The sequence below is a fragment of the Anopheles darlingi genome, chromosome X, assembly GCF_943734745.1.
Source record: "Anopheles darlingi chromosome X, idAnoDarlMG_H_01, whole genome shotgun sequence".
NCBI classification, from domain to species: domain Eukaryota; kingdom Metazoa; phylum Arthropoda; class Insecta; order Diptera; family Culicidae; genus Anopheles; species Anopheles darlingi.
In genome coordinates, this window is record NC_064873.1 from 7,507,303 (window position 1) to 7,523,171 (window position 15,869).

Genomic DNA, 15,869 nt, shown 5'->3' on the forward strand with positions numbered 1-15,869 from the left:
TATCTTAGCATACTCTATTCACTGACATCTGCAATATCGCACTCAATCTCCTATTCATTCATCGCCTCCTGATCAATTAGATCCCTTGTTTCATTGCAGTCCAGCGGCGACCCATTACTACACTTTTCCACTTTCGGAATCTGACCGCCCACTTCTGTGTTTCTTTTAATTCCTTCTTCCTCTTCCTCCTCCTCTTCATCCTCGTCATCATCGTTAACCGCCCCTCTTCTACCTCTGATTCTGATTCACTTCCACGTGACTATTAATTTCGTGCATGGTCATTATCAGAGAAAATGCTAAAACACGACACCAAACATGAGCATTTTTGATGAAAGCAAAAGCAATCCGGCACTAGGAGAATAGGCGTCAAACGTCGACTAACGCTGACAAATGATAATTGTAATGTTGGGCGAATATAGGCATTGAAATGTTCATCTTATTTTTGTATATTATATTTGTATTTAGTACATTAATTAGCCGTTGACAATCTTCGGTTAAAAGGGCGGCAACCGGCAGGGTGAAATTCCCGCTGATGCTCGGCTGCTGTCAATTCTGCGCTTGCTCTATCCGTGTGTAGGCTTGCGCTACATCGGAGAGTCTTAGACCAATTATATCTAACATTTTTATATAATCGAACATTTTTGTCATTTGCTGCAAATAATCCCAAATTTACAACCGCGTAGTGTAAAATTCTGGCGAGGTACGTGCCTACCGACACCAGCGTTAATGTAACCTTCCGTGCGAAGCCGGAAAGTCACTGGTGATCCCGCGTGTCACCGTTGACCCTAATGGCCCTCTCTCACGATGCAACCTTTAGGTTCTATCCTCGAAGATGTCAGGAGGGACAACCCAGAGCCTGACAGTGGAGGATCGTTCCTTCCGGAAACGACGTGATTGCCTTGGGTGAATTTCCCTGCGCTTTCCCAGACGATCAAGAAGGACAACCTAGAGCCTGATCGTGTAGGTCGCGGTGAGGCAATTCTCCCTTCTTACCCGGTGGATCACTTCGTGCGCTTTCAGACCGTCAGGAGGGGTGACCCAGAGCCTGACGATGGATTGCACAAAGGAATGATCCAAAGATCCTTGAACAATTCGGGCGAAGTGATGCAAACTCAGTGAGAAGGCAATCGGTCTCCGATGGAATTGTTCCCGGACGGTAAGGATTGCGGCTAGGAACCTGAAAGATTTTCGGATAGTTCTGGAAAGAACAGAGCACGGTCTTTTCCTTCTGAAATCAAAATTTAGAGTGTTTTATTTTACAATTTCTTGGGCTTTTATACAGGATTTCGGGCGCGTTTTTTGATCATTCGTCTCGCTCAAACCTACCATTTGTCTTTGTCTCTCGATCGTGTCTTTATCGCGCCGTATGTTCCCTAACGAGCCTTGTGGGTTTTATGACTCTCTTCAAGCCCTCGCTTTGGAGTTTCTTCCTGTCATAAACGCGTGCGCTATGTCTTTGCGTTAAGCGTATGGCTGCTGCTGGCTCGATCGACCTACGCGAACATGAATATGTTTGCCTTTTAGCGTTCTGTTTATCGCGTCCTCGAAGGATCTTGGTGGTTCCTTTATCTTGAACGTGTTTACATGTCCCTTTTGAGCGAGCGTATATTACATCGCTGGTCGCGCGGCGGTGTTCTTATTTATGTCCTGAGCCTGATGTTTCTATTTACTTAGGATAGGTTGCATCGTTTCAGATTTTTCTGCTTTTGAAACTATTTGGGAACTTTACTTATCTAGTTTAAATTTTTTGTGTATAATTATTCGTCGCGTTCGCCACAGCGTAGTATTGCATTATCTTAGCATACTCTATTCACTGACATCTGCAATATCGCACTCAATCTCCTATTCATTCATCGCCTCCTGATCAATTAGATCCCTTGTTTCATTGCAGTCCAGCGGCGACCCATTACTACACTTTTCCACTTTCGGAATCTGACCGCCCACTTCTGTGTTTCTTTTAATTCCTTCTTCCTCTTCCTCCTCCTCTTCATCCTCGTCATCATCGTTAACCGCCCCTCTTCTACCTCTGATTCTGATTCACTTCCACGTGACTATTAATTTCGTGCATGGTCATTATCAGAGAAAATGCTAAAACACGACACCAAACATGAGCATTTTTGATGAAAGCAAAAGCAATCCGGCACTAGGAGAATAGGCGTCAAACGTCGACTAACGCTGACAAATGATAATTGTAATGTTGGGCGAATATAGGCATTGAAATGTTCATCTTATTTTTGTATATTATATTTGTATTTAGTACATTAATTAGCCGTTGACAATCTTCGGTTAAAAGGGCGGCAACCGGCAGGGTGAAATTCCCGCTGATGCTCGGCTGCTGTCAATTCTGCGCTTGCTCTATCCGTGTGTAGGCTTGCGCTACATCGGAGAGTCTTAGACCAATTATATCTAACATTTTTATATAATCGAACATTTTTGTCATTTGCTGCAAATAATCCCAAATTTACAACCGCGTAGTGTAAAATTCTGGCGAGGTACGTGCCTACCGACACCAGCGTTAATGTAACCTTCCGTGCGAAGCCGGAAAGTCACTGGTGATCCCGCGTGTCACCGTTGACCCTAATGGCCCTCTCTCACGATGCAACCTTTAGGTTCTATCCTCGAAGATGTCAGGAGGGACAACCCAGAGCCTGACAGTGGAGGATCGTTCCTTCCGGAAACGACGTGATTGCCTTGGGTGAATTTCCCTGCGCTTTCCCAGACGATCAAGAAGGACAACCTAGAGCCTGATCGTGTAGGTCGCGGTGAGGCAATTCTCCCTTCTTACCCGGTGGATCACTTCGTGCGCTTTCAGACCGTCAGGAGGGGTGACCCAGAGCCTGACGATGGATTGCGCAAAGGAATGATCCAAAGATCCTTGAACAATTCGGGCGAAGTGATGCAAACTCAGTGAGAAGGCAATCGGTCTCCGATGGAATTGTTCCCGGACGGTAAGGATTGCGGCTAGGAACCTGAAAGATTTTCGGATAGTTCTGGAAAGAACAGAGCACGGTCTTTTCCTTCTGAAATCAAAATTTAGAGTGTTTTATTTTACAATTTCTTGGGCTTTTATACAGGATTTCGGGCGCGTTTTTTGATCATTCGTCTCGCTCAAACCTACCATTTGTCTTTGTCTCTCGATCGTGTCTTTATCGCGCCGTATGTTCCCTAACGAGCCTTGTGGGTTTTATGACTCTCTTCAAGCCCTCGCTTTGGAGTTTCTTCCTGTCATAAACGCGTGCGCTATGTCTTTGCGTTAAGCGTATGGCTGCTGCTGGCTCGATCGACCTACGCGAACATGAATATGTTTGCCTTTTAGCGTTCTGTTTATCGCGTCCTCGAAGGATCTTGGTGGTTCCTTTATCTTGAACGTGTTTACATGTCCCTTTTGAGCGAGCGTATATTACATCGCTGGTCGCGCGGCGGTGTTCTTATTTATGTCCCGAGCCTGATGTTTCTATTTACTTAGGATAGGTTGCATCGTTTCAGATTTTTCTGCTTTTGAAACTATTTGGGAACTTTACTTATCTAGTTTAAATTTTTTGTGTATAATTATTCGTCGCGTTCGCCACAGCGTAGTATTGCATTATCTTAGCATACTCTATTCACTGACATCTGCAATATCGCACTCAATCTCCTATTCATTCATCGCCTCCTGATCAATTAGATCCCTTGTTTCATTGCAGTCCAGCGGCGACCCATTACTACACTTTTCCACTTTCGGAATCTGACCGCCCACTTCTGTGTTTCTTTTAATTCCTTCTTCCTCTTCCTCCTCCTCTTCATCCTCGTCATCATCGTTAACCGCCCCTCTTCTACCTCTGATTCTGATTCACTTCCACGTGACTATTAATTTCGTGCATGGTCATTATCAGAGAAAATGCTAAAACACGACACCAAACATGAGCATTTTTGATGAAAGCAAAAGCAATCCGGCACTAGGAGAATAGGCGTCAAACGTCGACTAACGCTGACAAATGATAATTGTAATGTTGGGCGAATATAGGCATTGAAATGTTCATCTTATTTTTGTATATTATATTTGTATTTAGTACATTAATTAGCCGTTGACAATCTTCGGTTAAAAGGGCGGCAACCGGCAGGGTGAAATTCCCGCTGATGCTCGGCTGCTGTCAATTCTGCGCTTGCTCTATCCGTGTGTAGGCTTGCGCTACATCGGAGAGTCTTAGACCAATTATATCTAACATTTTTATATAATCGAACATTTTTGTCATTTGCTGCAAATAATCCCAAATTTACAACCGCGTAGTGTAAAATTCTGGCGAGGTACGTGCCTACCGACACCAGCGTTAATGTAACCTTCCGTGCGAAGCCGGAAAGTCACTGGTGATCCCGCGTGTCACCGTTGACCCTAATGGCCCTCTCTCACGATGCAACCTTTAGGTTCTATCCTCGAAGATGTCAGGAGGGACAACCCAGAGCCTGACAGTGGAGGATCGTTCCTTCCGGAAACGACGTGATTGCCTTGGGTGAATTTCCCTGCGCTTTCCCAGACGATCAAGAAGGACAACCTAGAGCCTGATCGTGTAGGTCGCGGTGAGGCAATTCTCCCTCCTTACCCGGTGGATCACTTCGTGCGCTTTCAGACCGTCAGGAGGGGTGACCCAGAGCCTGACGATGGATTGCGCAAAGGAATGATCCAAAGATCCTTGAACAATTCGGGCGAAGTGATGCAAACTCAGTGAGAAGGCAATCGGTCTCCGATGGAATTGTTCCCGGACGGTAAGGATTGCGGCTAGGAACCTGAAAGATTTTCGGATAGTTCTGGAAAGAACAGAGCACGGTCTTTTCCTTCTGAAATCAAAATTTAGAGTGTTTTATTTTACAATTTCTTGGGCTTTTATACAGGATTTCGGGCGCGTTTTTTGATCATTCGTCTCGCTCAAACCTACCATTTGTCTTTGTCTCTCGATCGTGTCTTTATCGCGCCGTATGTTCCCTAACGAGCCTTGTGGGTTTTATGACTCTCTTCAAGCCCTCGCTTTGGAGTTTCTTCCTGTCATAAACGCGTGCGCTATGTCTTTGCGTTAAGCGTATGGCTGCTGCTGGCTCGATCGACCTACGCGAACATGAATATGTTTGCCTTTTAGCGTTCTGTTTATCGCGTCCTCGAAGGATCTTGGTGGTTCCTTTATCTTGAACGTGTTTACATGTCCCTTTTGAGCGAGCGTATATTACATCGCTGGTCGCGCGGCGGTGTTCTTATTTATGTCCTGAGCCTGATGTTTCTATTTACTTAGGATAGGTTGCATCGTTTCAGATTTTTCTGCTTTTGAAACTATTTGGGAACTTTACTTATCTAGTTTAAATTTTTTGTGTATAATTATTCGTCGCGTTCGCCACAGCGTAGTATTGCATTATCTTAGCATACTCTATTCACTGACATCTGCAATATCGCACTCAATCTCCTATTCATTCATCGCCTCCTGATCAATTAGATCCCTTGTTTCATTGCAGTCCAGCGGCGACCCATTACTACACTTTTCCACTTTCGGAATCTGACCGCCCACTTCTGTGTTTCTTTTAATTCCTTCTTCCTCTTCCTCCTCCTCTTCATCCTCGTCATCATCGTTAACCGCCCCTCTTCTACCTCTGATTCTGATTCACTTCCACGTGACTATTAATTTCGTGCATGGTCATTATCAGAGAAAATGCTAAAACACGACACCAAACATGAGCATTTTTGATGAAAGCAAAAGCAATCCGGCACTAGGAGAATAGGCGTCAAACGTCGACTAACGCTGACAAATGATAATTGTAATGTTGGGCGAATATAGGCATTGAAATGTTCATCTTATTTTTGTATATTATATTTGTATTTAGTACATTAATTAGCCGTTGACAATCTTCGGTTAAAAGGGCGGCAACCGGCAGGGTGAAATTCCCGCTGATGCTCGGCTGCTGTCAATTCTGCGCTTGCTCTATCCGTGTGTAGGCTTGCGCTACATCGGAGAGTCTTAGACCAATTATATCTAACATTTTTATATAATCGAACATTTTTGTCATTTGCTGCAAATAATCCCAAATTTACAACCGCGTAGTGTAAAATTCTGGCGAGGTACGTGCCTACCGACACCAGCGTTAATGTAACCTTCCGTGCGAAGCCGGAAAGTCACTGGTGATCCCGCGTGTCACCGTTGACCCTAATGGCCCTCTCTCACGATGCAACCTTTAGGTTCTATCCTCGAAGATGTCAGGAGGGACAACCCAGAGCCTGACAGTGGAGGATCGTTCCTTCCGGAAACGACGTGATTGCCTTGGGTGAATTTCCCTGCGCTTTCCCAGACGATCAAGAAGGACAACCTAGAGCCTGATCGTGTAGGTCGCGGTGAGGCAATTCTCCCTTCTTACCCGGTGGATCACTTCGTGCGCTTTCAGACCGTCAGGAGGGGTGACCCAGAGCCTGACGATGGATTGCACAAAGGAATGATCCAAAGATCCTTGAACAATTCGGGCGAAGTGATGCAAACTCAGTGAGAAGGCAATCGGTCTCCGATGGAATTGTTCCCGGACGGTAAGGATTGCGGCTAGGAACCTGAAAGATTTTCGGATAGTTCTGGAAAGAACAGAGCACGGTCTTTTCCTTCTGAAATCAAAATTTAGAGTGTTTTATTTTACAATTTCTTGGGCTTTTATACAGGATTTCGGGCGCGTTTTTTGATCATTCGTCTCGCTCAAACCTACCATTTGTCTTTGTCTCTCGATCGTGTCTTTATCGCGCCGTATGTTCCCTAACGAGCCTTGTGGGTTTTATGACTCTCTTCAAGCCCTCGCTTTGGAGTTTCTTCCTGTCATAAACGCGTGCGCTATGTCTTTGCGTTAAGCGTATGGCTGCTGCTGGCTCGATCGACCTACGCGAACATGAATATGTTTGCCTTTTAGCGTTCTGTTTATCGCGTCCTCGAAGGATCTTGGTGGTTCCTTTATCTTGAACGTGTTTACATGTCCCTTTTGAGCGAGCGTATATTACATCGCTGGTCGCGCGGCGGTGTTCTTATTTATGTCCTGAGCCTGATGTTTCTATTTACTTAGGATAGGTTGCATCGTTTCAGATTTTTCTGCTTTTGAAACTATTTGGGAACTTTACTTATCTAGTTTAAATTTTTTGTGTATAATTATTCGTCGCGTTCGCCACAGCGTAGTATTGCATTATCTTAGCATACTCTATTCACTGACATCTGCAATATCGCACTCAATCTCCTATTCATTCATCGCCTCCTGATCAATTAGATCCCTTGTTTCATTGCAGTCCAGCGGCGACCCATTACTACACTTTTCCACTTTCGGAATCTGACCGCCCACTTCTGTGTTTCTTTTAATTCCTTCTTCCTCTTCCTCCTCCTCTTCATCCTCGTCATCATCGTTAACCGCCCCTCTTCTACCTCTGATTCTGATTCACTTCCACGTGACTATTAATTTCGTGCATGGTCATTATCAGAGAAAATGCTAAAACACGACACCAAACATGAGCATTTTTGATGAAAGCAAAAGCAATCCGGCACTAGGAGAATAGGCGTCAAACGTCGACTAACGCTGACAAATGATAATTGTAATGTTGGGCGAATATAGGCATTGAAATGTTCATCTTATTTTTGTATATTATATTTGTATTTAGTACATTAATTAGCCGTTGACAATCTTCGGTTAAAAGGGCGGCAACCGGCAGGGTGAAATTCCCGCTGATGCTCGGCTGCTGTCAATTCTGCGCTTGCTCTATCCGTGTGTAGGCTTGCGCTACATCGGAGAGTCTTAGACCAATTATATCTAACATTTTTATATAATCGAACATTTTTGTCATTTGCTGCAAATAATCCCAAATTTACAACCGCGTAGTGTAAAATTCTGGCGAGGTACGTGCCTACCGACACCAGCGTTAATGTAACCTTCCGTGCGAAGCCGGAAAGTCACTGGTGATCCCGCGTGTCACCGTTGACCCTAATGGCCCTCTCTCACGATGCAACCTTTAGGTTCTATCCTCGAAGATGTCAGGAGGGACAACCCAGAGCCTGACAGTGGAGGATCGTTCCTTCCGGAAACGACGTGATTGCCTTGGGTGAATTTCCCTGCGCTTTCCCAGACGATCAAGAAGGACAACCTAGAGCCTGATCGTGTAGGTCGCGGTGAGGCAATTCTCCCTTCTTACCCGGTGGATCACTTCGTGCGCTTTCAGACCGTCAGGAGGGGTGACCCAGAGCCTGACGATGGATTGCGCAAAGGAATGATCCAAAGATCCTTGAACAATTCGGGCGAAGTGATGCAAACTCAGTGAGAAGGCAATCGGTCTCCGATGGAATTGTTCCCGGACGGTAAGGATTGCGGCTAGGAACCTGAAAGATTTTCGGATAGTTCTGGAAAGAACAGAGCACGGTCTTTTCCTTCTGAAATCAAAATTTAGAGTGTTTTATTTTACAATTTCTTGGGCTTTTATACAGGATTTCGGGCGCGTTTTTTGATCATTCGTCTCGCTCAAACCTACCATTTGTCTTTGTCTCTCGATCGTGTCTTTATCGCGCCGTATGTTCCCTAACGAGCCTTGTGGGTTTTATGACTCTCTTCAAGCCCTCGCTTTGGAGTTTCTTCCTGTCATAAACGCGTGCGCTATGTCTTTGCGTTAAGCGTATGGCTGCTGCTGGCTCGATCGACCTACGCGAACATGAATATGTTTGCCTTTTAGCGTTCTGTTTATCGCGTCCTCGAAGGATCTTGGTGGTTCCTTTATCTTGAACGTGTTTACATGTCCCTTTTGAGCGAGCGTATATTACATCGCTGGTCGCGCGGCGGTGTTCTTATTTATGTCCCGAGCCTGATGTTTCTATTTACTTAGGATAGGTTGCATCGTTTCAGATTTTTCTGCTTTTGAAACTATTTGGGAACTTTACTTATCTAGTTTAAATTTTTTGTGTATAATTATTCGTCGCGTTCGCCACAGCGTAGTATTGCATTATCTTAGCATACTCTATTCACTGACATCTGCAATATCGCACTCAATCTCCTATTCATTCATCGCCTCCTGATCAATTAGATCCCTTGTTTCATTGCAGTCCAGCGGCGACCCATTACTACACTTTTCCACTTTCGGAATCTGACCGCCCACTTCTGTGTTTCTTTTAATTCCTTCTTCCTCTTCCTCCTCCTCTTCATCCTCGTCATCATCGTTAACCGCCCCTCTTCTACCTCTGATTCTGATTCACTTCCACGTGACTATTAATTTCGTGCATGGTCATTATCAGAGAAAATGCTAAAACACGACACCAAACATGAGCATTTTTGATGAAAGCAAAAGCAATCCGGCACTAGGAGAATAGGCGTCAAACGTCGACTAACGCTGACAAATGATAATTGTAATGTTGGGCGAATATAGGCATTGAAATGTTCATCTTATTTTTGTATATTATATTTGTATTTAGTACATTAATTAGCCGTTGACAATCTTCGGTTAAAAGGGCGGCAACCGGCAGGGTGAAATTCCCGCTGATGCTCGGCTGCTGTCAATTCTGCGCTTGCTCTATCCGTGTGTAGGCTTGCGCTACATCGGAGAGTCTTAGACCAATTATATCTAACATTTTTATATAATCGAACATTTTTGTCATTTGCTGCAAATAATCCCAAATTTACAACCGCGTAGTGTAAAATTCTGGCGAGGTACGTGCCTACCGACACCAGCGTTAATGTAACCTTCCGTGCGAAGCCGGAAAGTCACTGGTGATCCCGCGTGTCACCGTTGACCCTAATGGCCCTCTCTCACGATGCAACCTTTAGGTTCTATCCTCGAAGATGTCAGGAGGGACAACCCAGAGCCTGACAGTGGAGGATCGTTCCTTCCGGAAACGACGTGATTGCCTTGGGTGAATTTCCCTGCGCTTTCCCAGACGATCAAGAAGGACAACCTAGAGCCTGATCGTGTAGGTCGCGGTGAGGCAATTCTCCCTCCTTACCCGGTGGATCACTTCGTGCGCTTTCAGACCGTCAGGAGGGGTGACCCAGAGCCTGACGATGGATTGCGCAAAGGAATGATCCAAAGATCCTTGAACAATTCGGGCGAAGTGATGCAAACTCAGTGAGAAGGCAATCGGTCTCCGATGGAATTGTTCCCGGACGGTAAGGATTGCGGCTAGGAACCTGAAAGATTTTCGGATAGTTCTGGAAAGAACAGAGCACGGTCTTTTCCTTCTGAAATCAAAATTTAGAGTGTTTTATTTTACAATTTCTTGGGCTTTTATACAGGATTTCGGGCGCGTTTTTTGATCATTCGTCTCGCTCAAACCTACCATTTGTCTTTGTCTCTCGATCGTGTCTTTATCGCGCCGTATGTTCCCTAACGAGCCTTGTGGGTTTTATGACTCTCTTCAAGCCCTCGCTTTGGAGTTTCTTCCTGTCATAAACGCGTGCGCTATGTCTTTGCGTTAAGCGTATGGCTGCTGCTGGCTCGATCGACCTACGCGAACATGAATATGTTTGCCTTTTAGCGTTCTGTTTATCGCGTCCTCGAAGGATCTTGGTGGTTCCTTTATCTTGAACGTGTTTACATGTCCCTTTTGAGCGAGCGTATATTACATCGCTGGTCGCGCGGCGGTGTTCTTATTTATGTCCCGAGCCTGATGTTTCTATTTACTTAGGATAGGTTGCATCGTTTCAGATTTTTCTGCTTTTGAAACTATTTGGGAACTTTACTTATCTAGTTTAAATTTTTTGTGTATAATTATTCGTCGCGTTCGCCACAGCGTAGTATTGCATTATCTTAGCATACTCTATTCACTGACATCTGCAATATCGCACTCAATCTCCTATTCATTCATCGCCTCCTGATCAATTAGATCCCTTGTTTCATTGCAGTCCAGCGGCGACCCATTACTACACTTTTCCACTTTCGGAATCTGACCGCCCACTTCTGTGTTTCTTTTAATTCCTTCTTCCTCTTCCTCCTCCTCTTCATCCTCGTCATCATCGTTAACCGCCCCTCTTCTACCTCTGATTCTGATTCACTTCCACGTGACTATTAATTTCGTGCATGGTCATTATCAGAGAAAATGCTAAAACACGACACCAAACATGAGCATTTTTGATGAAAGCAAAAGCAATCCGGCACTAGGAGAATAGGCGTCAAACGTCGACTAACGCTGACAAATGATAATTGTAATGTTGGGCGAATATAGGCATTGAAATGTTCATCTTATTTTTGTATATTATATTTGTATTTAGTACATTAATTAGCCGTTGACAATCTTCGGTTAAAAGGGCGGCAACCGGCAGGGTGAAATTCCCGCTGATGCTCGGCTGCTGTCAATTCTGCGCTTGCTCTATCCGTGTGTAGGCTTGCGCTACATCGGAGAGTCTTAGACCAATTATATCTAACATTTTTATATAATCGAACATTTTTGTCATTTGCTGCAAATAATCCCAAATTTACAACCGCGTAGTGTAAAATTCTGGCGAGGTACGTGCCTACCGACACCAGCGTTAATGTAACCTTCCGTGCGAAGCCGGAAAGTCACTGGTGATCCCGCGTGTCACCGTTGACCCTAATGGCCCTCTCTCACGATGCAACCTTTAGGTTCTATCCTCGAAGATGTCAGGAGGGACAACCCAGAGCCTGACAGTGGAGGATCGTTCCTTCCGGAAACGACGTGATTGCCTTGGGTGAATTTCCCTGCGCTTTCCCAGACGATCAAGAAGGACAACCTAGAGCCTGATCGTGTAGGTCGCGGTGAGGCAATTCTCCCTCCTTACCCGGTGGATCACTTCGTGCGCTTTCAGACCGTCAGGAGGGGTGACCCAGAGCCTGACGATGGATTGCGCAAAGGAATGATCCAAAGATCCTTGAACAATTCGGGCGAAGTGATGCAAACTCAGTGAGAAGGCAATCGGTCTCCGATGGAATTGTTCCCGGACGGTAAGGATTGCGGCTAGGAACCTGAAAGATTTTCGGATAGTTCTGGAAAGAACAGAGCACGGTCTTTTCCTTCTGAAATCAAAATTTAGAGTGTTTTATTTTACAATTTCTTGGGCTTTTATACAGGATTTCGGGCGCGTTTTTTGATCATTCGTCTCGCTCAAACCTACCATTTGTCTTTGTCTCTCGATCGTGTCTTTATCGCGCCGTATGTTCCCTAACGAGCCTTGTGGGTTTTATGACTCTCTTCAAGCCCTCGCTTTGGAGTTTCTTCCTGTCATAAACGCGTGCGCTATGTCTTTGCGTTAAGCGTATGGCTGCTGCTGGCTCGATCGACCTACGCGAACATGAATATGTTTGCCTTTTAGCGTTCTGTTTATCGCGTCCTCGAAGGATCTTGGTGGTTCCTTTATCTTGAACGTGTTTACATGTCCCTTTTGAGCGAGCGTATATTACATCGCTGGTCGCGCGGCGGTGTTCTTATTTATGTCCTGAGCCTGATGTTTCTATTTACTTAGGATAGGTTGCATCGTTTCAGATTTTTCTGCTTTTGAAACTATTTGGGAACTTTACTTATCTAGTTTAAATTTTTTGTGTATAATTATTCGTCGCGTTCGCCACAGCGTAGTATTGCATTATCTTAGCATACTCTATTCACTGACATCTGCAATATCGCACTCAATCTCCTATTCATTCATCGCCTCCTGATCAATTAGATCCCTTGTTTCATTGCAGTCCAGCGGCGACCCATTACTACACTTTTCCACTTTCGGAATCTGACCGCCCACTTCTGTGTTTCTTTTAATTCCTTCTTCCTCTTCCTCCTCCTCTTCATCCTCGTCATCATCGTTAACCGCCCCTCTTCTACCTCTGATTCTGATTCACTTCCACGTGACTATTAATTTCGTGCATGGTCATTATCAGAGAAAATGCTAAAACACGACACCAAACATGAGCATTTTTGATGAAAGCAAAAGCAATCCGGCACTAGGAGAATAGGCGTCAAACGTCGACTAACGCTGACAAATGATAATTGTAATGTTGGGCGAATATAGGCATTGAAATGTTCATCTTATTTTTGTATATTATATTTGTATTTAGTACATTAATTAGCCGTTGACAATCTTCGGTTAAAAGGGCGGCAACCGGCAGGGTGAAATTCCCGCTGATGCTCGGCTGCTGTCAATTCTGCGCTTGCTCTATCCGTGTGTAGGCTTGCGCTACATCGGAGAGTCTTAGACCAATTATATCTAACATTTTTATATAATCGAACATTTTTGTCATTTGCTGCAAATAATCCCAAATTTACAACCGCGTAGTGTAAAATTCTGGCGAGGTACGTGCCTACCGACACCAGCGTTAATGTAACCTTCCGTGCGAAGCCGGAAAGTCACTGGTGATCCCGCGTGTCACCGTTGACCCTAATGGCCCTCTCTCACGATGCAACCTTTAGGTTCTATCCTCGAAGATGTCAGGAGGGACAACCCAGAGCCTGACAGTGGAGGATCGTTCCTTCCGGAAACGACGTGATTGCCTTGGGTGAATTTCCCTGCGCTTTCCCAGACGATCAAGAAGGACAACCTAGAGCCTGATCGTGTAGGTCGCGGTGAGGCAATTCTCCCTTCTTACCCGGTGGATCACTTCGTGCGCTTTCAGACCGTCAGGAGGGGTGACCCAGAGCCTGACGATGGATTGCACAAAGGAATGATCCAAAGATCCTTGAACAATTCGGGCGAAGTGATGCAAACTCAGTGAGAAGGCAATCGGTCTCCGATGGAATTGTTCCCGGACGGTAAGGATTGCGGCTAGGAACCTGAAAGATTTTCGGATAGTTCTGGAAAGAACAGAGCACGGTCTTTTCCTTCTGAAATCAAAATTTAGAGTGTTTTATTTTACAATTTCTTGGGCTTTTATACAGGATTTCGGGCGCGTTTTTTGATCATTCGTCTCGCTCAAACCTACCATTTGTCTTTGTCTCTCGATCGTGTCTTTATCGCGCCGTATGTTCCCTAACGAGCCTTGTGGGTTTTATGACTCTCTTCAAGCCCTCGCTTTGGAGTTTCTTCCTGTCATAAACGCGTGCGCTATGTCTTTGCGTTAAGCGTATGGCTGCTGCTGGCTCGATCGACCTACGCGAACATGAATATGTTTGCCTTTTAGCGTTCTGTTTATCGCGTCCTCGAAGGATCTTGGTGGTTCCTTTATCTTGAACGTGTTTACATGTCCCTTTTGAGCGAGCGTATATTACATCGCTGGTCGCGCGGCGGTGTTCTTATTTATGTCCTGAGCCTGATGTTTCTATTTACTTAGGATAGGTTGCATCGTTTCAGATTTTTCTGCTTTTGAAACTATTTGGGAACTTTACTTATCTAGTTTAAATTTTTTGTGTATAATTATTCGTCGCGTTCGCCACAGCGTAGTATTGCATTATCTTAGCATACTCTATTCACTGACATCTGCAATATCGCACTCAATCTCCTATTCATTCATCGCCTCCTGATCAATTAGATCCCTTGTTTCATTGCAGTCCAGCGGCGACCCATTACTACACTTTTCCACTTTCGGAATCTGACCGCCCACTTCTGTGTTTCTTTTAATTCCTTCTTCCTCTTCCTCCTCCTCTTCATCCTCGTCATCATCGTTAACCGCCCCTCTTCTACCTCTGATTCTGATTCACTTCCACGTGACTATTAATTTCGTGCATGGTCATTATCAGAGAAAATGCTAAAACACGACACCAAACATGAGCATTTTTGATGAAAGCAAAAGCAATCCGGCACTAGGAGAATAGGCGTCAAACGTCGACTAACGCTGACAAATGATAATTGTAATGTTGGGCGAATATAGGCATTGAAATGTTCATCTTATTTTTGTATATTATATTTGTATTTAGTACATTAATTAGCCGTTGACAATCTTCGGTTAAAAGGGCGGCAACCGGCAGGGTGAAATTCCCGCTGATGCTCGGCTGCTGTCAATTCTGCGCTTGCTCTATCCGTGTGTAGGCTTGCGCTACATCGGAGAGTCTTAGACCAATTATATCTAACATTTTTATATAATCGAACATTTTTGTCATTTGCTGCAAATAATCCCAAATTTACAACCGCGTAGTGTAAAATTCTGGCGAGGTACGTGCCTACCGACACCAGCGTTAATGTAACCTTCCGTGCGAAGCCGGAAAGTCACTGGTGATCCCGCGTGTCACCGTTGACCCTAATGGCCCTCTCTCACGATGCAACCTTTAGGTTCTATCCTCGAAGATGTCAGGAGGGACAACCCAGAGCCTGACAGTGGAGGATCGTTCCTTCCGGAAACGACGTGATTGCCTTGGGTGAATTTCCCTGCGCTTTCCCAGACGATCAAGAAGGACAACCTAGAGCCTGATCGTGTAGGTCGCGGTGAGGCAATTCTCCCTTCTTACCCGGTGGATCACTTCGTGCGCTTTCAGACCGTCAGGAGGGGTGACCCAGAGCCTGACGATGGATTGCGCAAAGGAATGATCCAAAGATCCTTGAACAATTCGGGCGAAGTGATGCAAACTCAGTGAGAAGGCAATCGGTCTCCGATGGAATTGTTCCCGGACGGTAAGGATTGCGGCTAGGAACCTGAAAGATTTTCGGATAGTTCTGGAAAGAACAGAGCACGGTCTTTTCCTTCTGAAATCAAAATTTAGAGTGTTTTATTTTACAATTTCTTGGGCTTTTATACAGGATTTCGGGCGCGTTTTTTGATCATTCGTCTCGCTCAAACCTACCATTTGTCTTTGTCTCTCGATCGTGTCTTTATCGCGCCGTATGTTCCCTAACGAGCCTTGTGGGTTTTATGACTCTCTTCAAGCCCTCGCTTTGGAGTTTCTTCCTGTCATAAACGCGTGCGCTATGTCTTTGCGTTAAGCGTATGGCTGCTGCTGGCTCGATCGACCTACGCGAACATGAATATGTTTGCCTTTTAGCGTTCTGTT